This window comes from Erpetoichthys calabaricus, chromosome 4 (assembly GCF_900747795.2).
Source record: "Erpetoichthys calabaricus chromosome 4, fErpCal1.3, whole genome shotgun sequence".
NCBI classification, from domain to species: Eukaryota; Metazoa; Chordata; class Cladistia; order Polypteriformes; family Polypteridae; genus Erpetoichthys; species Erpetoichthys calabaricus.
Window position 1 is genome coordinate 128,274,311 of NC_041397.2, and position 6,000 is coordinate 128,280,310.

Genomic DNA, 6,000 nt, shown 5'->3' on the forward strand with positions numbered 1-6,000 from the left:
AAAACAATACACGTCGGCTACAACGCGCTTCTGAAACTCCGGAAGAAAAAATGTCTCGGCTCCAAAAACGCAAAGTTCAACTAACACATTAACAGAAACGAGCGCATATGGACAGACACAATGAACGTACACGCATACAGCACGCGTCTCAAAGTGCTGCATCGAAACAGGCACGGATTCAAAATGAAACACCTCCCTTCTCAGACATACAGAAACGGCAGTGAAGGGACAAAATAAATAAACGCAGACATCTACACCGCGCATCTGCAATGCCGGAAAACAAGCAGGCAAGGCTCCAAAAAGAGAAAGCTCAACTGACCGACATACAAAAACGAGCAAGGCTCAATACAAACAATGCACGCAGTAGACTACAACGGGCTTCTCACACAGCACAGGCAAATCGATTACAGCTCCAAAACAACACGTCCCAAATACTGCACATACAACAACGCACCTCTCAAACGGCACAAGCAAAAGATACACGTCACGGACATCAACGACAGACACCTGCTAAACACTTGCGCCAGTTAGCTGACAACGCATTCAATAATGAGTCCACTATTCAGGAAAATTCATTGGGATTAATGAATGTCATTTGCAATCATTGTCATTCACTTAACTTTCCTGAAGAAACAACTCGCAATACAAGTAATGAATTTACACGTTGTTGTCAAAAGCGTCAAATTAGACTGCCTCCTTTACATTCATATCCTGAATATCTACAGAACCTTCTAACTAACGATGTACCTGAAAGTGAAAACTTTATGAACTGCATTACATGCTACAAATCTTTATCCACTATGAACATGAACAGTGGCACTGCACATGACATCCGTCTTGCAAAACTGTTAATTATTGATGAATGTACAATGGCATCCAGTCACTTACTCAACACCATTCATAAACTTCTGCAAACATTGATGAATAATAATATTCCCTTTGGAGGAAAGTTACTTTTATTAGGAGGAGATTTTAGACATTGCTTAGCTATTGTTCCACATGCCATGCGCTCAGCTATTGTTCAGTGCACCTTAAAATACGCAGACAATTGGCATTGCTTTCAAAAGATACAGTTAGTACAAAACATGCGATGTCCAGATCCAGATCATAACAATTGGTTATTACATCTGGGAGATGGTACACTCACCAATACAGATAGACTTCACCCAGATATTAGTACAATTCCTCAAGCATTTATCTGCGACGACTTAGTTACAGACAGATTTGGAACAGCAATCTCATTAGACCAAATGCCCCTTTTAACACAACACACTATATTATGTCCAAAAAATATTAATGTGGAAAACATAAATACCCAAGTCATTTCATTACTTCCTGGACAGACACAACTCTTTCTAAACTCTGACAAAGTTGACTCTGATCACGACAATGACCATCTTCATTGACCTTACAAGTTCTGACCTGAAATTACCTTTTACACTTAAAAGGCGTGTACAAAGAAATTTTCCAATAACCCTTTACACTGTGCCACACACTTTATTGTTTGCTTTCTATTTGCATCATCTACACCTTCACACTATTCTATATCTCATTCATACATCACGCTCTTTGTCATTTCCCAACACCAGGGGTTGGCGAGCGAAGCGAGCAGGGGGCGGAGCCCCCTAGTTGAATAAATAATTTATGACAGAAAAATGTTGTTTAGAGCTTCCAGGACTTCCAGTACAATTAGTGCCCATGACTCTCTTGGAAAGGGGGTTATTTTTAAATTCAGACTTTATGAATTACAAGTGTTATGAATTTGTTTTGTCACCCAGGCATATATCTGGTTATTTTCAAATGCTTTGAAGCATTTTTGAAAGTGTTTATTGTTTTTGATATAGGTGACGTCATTGTGGTGACATTCTGAATGAGCTTTGCTGTGATTGCATGTATTTTGTAGCATCTTCTGAATGGCAACAGCACATTGGTTACAGTTGCTATGTCCTTTGATGGTCACAATGTGAAGGTCACATGACATAATGAGTTATTATTCCTGGCCTATTTATCTGAGGTTACATCTACACCAGTGAATTTTCATTTAAAATACAGATATTAGTCTCCATTTTCACATTTTGCCCAAAACTACTCTGGTGTTTTTAATCCACAAAAAGTCATGTCTCAGTGTTGTGGATGGGTGAAAAAAATGACTGAATCCTGCTCATTACAACATCTCATTCTCTAGTTAATCACCCTTCATTGGAAGAAAACCATATTCCAACAGGATGGACTTGGAGGAGTTGCTTTCCATGGCGCTTGTTGTGTTGGTTACCTACAGTGCATCCGGAAAGTATTCACAGCGCATCACTTTGTCCACATTTTGTTATGTTACAGCCTTATTCCAAAATGGATTAAATTCATTTTTTTCCTCAGAATTCTACACACAACACCCCATAATGACAACGTGAAAAAAGTTTACTTGAGATTTTTGCAAATTTATTAAAAATAAAAAACTGAGAAATCACATGTACATACTGTAAGTATTCACAGCCTTTGCTCAATACTTTGTCGATGCACCTTTGGCAGCAATTACAGCCTCAAGTCTTTTTGAATATAATGCCACAAGCTTGGCACACCTATCCTTGGCCAGTTTCGCCCATTCCTCTTTGCAGCACTTCTCAAGCTCCATCAGGTTGGATGGGAAGTGTCGGTGCACAGCCATTTTAAGATCTCTCCAGAGATGTTCAATCGGATTCAAGTCTGGGCTCTGGCTGGGCCACTCAAGGACATTCACAGAGTTGTCCTGAAGCCACTCCTTTGATATCTTGGCTGTGTGCTTAGGGTCGTTGTCCTGCTGAAAGATGAACCATCGCCCCAGTCTGAGGTCAAGAGCGCTCTGGAGCAGGTTTTCATCCAGGATGTCTCTGTACATTGCTGCAGTCATCTTTCCCTTTATCCTGACTAGTCTCCCAGTTCCTGCCGCTGAAAAACATCCCCACAGCATGATGCTGCCACCACCATGCTTCATTGTAGGGATGGTGCCAAGTTTCCTCCAAACGTGACGCCTGGCATTCACACCAAAGAGTTCAATCTTTGTCTCATCGGACCAGAGAATTTTCTTTCTCATGGTCTGAGAGTCCTTCAGGTGCCTTTTGGCAAACTCCAGGCGGGCTGCCATGTGCCTTTTACTAAGGAGTGGCTTCCGTCTGGCCACTCTACCATACTGGCCTGATTGGTGGATTGCTGCAGAGATGGTTGTCCTTCTGGAAGCTTCTCCTCTCTCCGCAGAGGACCTCTGGAGCTCTGACAGAGTGACCATCGGGTTCTTGGTCACCTCCCTGACTCCCCCGATCACTCAGTTTAGATGGCTGGCCAGCTCTAGGAAGAGTCCTGGTGGTTTCGAACTTCTTCCACTTATGGATGATGGAGGCCACTGTGCTCATTGGGACCTTCAAAGCAGCAGAAATTTTTCTGTAACCTTCCCCAGATTTGTGCCTCGAGACAATCCTGTCTCGGAGGTCTACAGACAATTCCTTTTGACTACATGACAGTTCATGTCAGAGCACAAACCAAGCAACTGTGGGACCTTATATAGACAGGTGTGTGCCTTTCCAAATTATGTCCAATCAACTGAATTTACCACAGGTGGACTCCAATTAAGCTGCAGAAACATCTCAAGGATGATCAGGGGAAACAGGATGCACCTGAGCTCAATTTTGAGCTTCATGGCAAAGGCTGTGAATACTTATGTACAGGTGCTTTCTCAATTTTTTTATTTTTAATAAATTTGCCAAAATCTCAAGTAAACTTTTTTCACGTTGTCATTATGGGGTGTTGTGTGTAGAATTCTGAGGAAAAAAATGAATTTAATCCATTTTGGAATAAGGCTGTAACATAACAAAATGTGGACAAAGTGATGCGCTGTGAATACTTTCCGGATGCACTGTATATGCATCTAAATTGTGTTTTGTACAGTTTGAATGTTGCATGCATTTGTAAAAGGCAAATAATATACCAGTTGCAACAGCTTTCAGATTACAATAAAACTTGTGGCCAGCACTGCTACCATCCCTTCAATGATTTTTCCTGCATATATGCACATGCCCAGTATAGGTGAACATCTATATCATAAGTGTTTTTGGTCGTGCTAGTGTGGTCAGATGTACTTTCATAATCTTTGTTAAAACACTAGTGTGGACAGAGATAATTTTTGTTTAAAAAAACCCTTTTTAAATGACAACATAATACTGTAGCCTGTGTATTGAATAAATTCTAAAAGAAACAAAGAATGTGATTGATATTTAGGGATACAATTGTATTTATAAAAAGGTTTTTGGTATATTTATTCCGTTTTGTTTTTGTGTTTTAGTTCTGACAATTTTATTTTTGGCCTTTTCCATTAATGGACTGTTGCCTGTTTCAAACTATGTTTTTTGTCTGTTCTTTTGACTCTCTCCATTTCCTGGTTACTACTTTTGCTTTTAAAACATTAAAAAGTCTTTGCTGTCTGTCCCTGTTCTGCCAGAGAGAAATATCTCAGGAAACTCTTCAAACAAAAGACCAGGAAATACATATGCAAATTTGCAGTCGATAAACTTAAAGTGGTCTACAACTAAATAATTAAGAAACCAAAATATCAAAACCAAAATGTTACCCAAACCATGGAGTCCAAAGGGCTCAAAAACCCTAACCCTCTAGAATGACTGTTGCTCTAACTAGCACCGCAAAACTATTGATATGAGAATCCAGAATCTTGGATGCCAAGATGTGCTACCATCTTAAACACACTCCAAGTGCTGATGTCAGACCTTGTTGTGTAACCAAGCTCTGTTGACAATGACACTGATGCAGCTATCATGAACAATCACACAAAAATAGACAAAAGTAATGCTAAAAAATAATAAAAAGTCTAAAGTATATACAAAGGAAAAAACAATTAAAATCTGAGACATTACAAAAACCCTAAATGGCTCAAACCCAGGAAGCATAGTTTAATGGTGTGAGGAACCTGTGAGAATAAGCGCTTCACCAACACTGACCCGACAAAGACTGACAACGGAGGCATGTGAAAACTAAACAAAAAGATTTATTTTTCTTCACCCATGGGGCACGTCTTCACTGTGACCCACAGGCAGTACACAGTCCCCAAAACACACACAAGCAAAGCACCACAAAAATAGCTAGTCTTCCTTCACCACCACTCCTCCTGGCAAGCGTCCTTCTCCTCCTGACTCTGGCTCCCGGAGTGGTGTCTGCCGGCTTCTTTTATAGCCCACCTGGAAGTACTTCAGGTGATAATTGACATAATTAAGGCTGCACTTCCGGGTGTGGCTGCATTACAGCCCACATGAGCTCAGGAAGCTGTGCAGCTCCCCCTGGCAGTGACCACGGAGCCCAACAAGGATTAGCTCCGGTGTTCCACAATAGTGGGGCCGATGCAACCCAGGGGGGCTGCCACCAAGTGTTCCAGGGGATGTAGTGTGCATCCCATGGCTGCTCCCCTGGGTCCAGTGTCAAAGGGGTGTCCCTTAGGGGTTAGTGTTGGAGTTTCGGGTACTTTTAATATAAATGAATGATCTTGATAGGAATAATAATAACAAGCTGGTTAAGTTTGCAGATGATAACAAGCTTGGTGAGAGGCAGATAACACAGAATTAGTCCAATAATCACAAAGGGATTTGAACACCATACAGGCTTGGGAGGATTTGTGGCAGATGAAATTTAATTTATGTAATTTTAAAGTATTATACATGGGAAGTAAAAAAAATTAGATTTGAATATATCATAGGAGGTCTAAAAATAAAAAGATCCCCGTATGATTTAGGAGTCAAAGTGGACTCATCACTATAAACATCCAGACAGTGAACAGAAACCATTAAGAATACCTAGAGAATGTTAGGTTATCTGTGGTGGGTTGGCGCCCTGCCCAGGATTGGTTCCCTGCCTTGCGCCCTCTGTTGGCTGGGATTGGCTCCAGCAGACCCCCGTGACCCTGTGTTCGGATTCGACGGGTTGGAAAATGGATGGGTTAGGTTATAGGGGACGATATGTGGAAGTTAT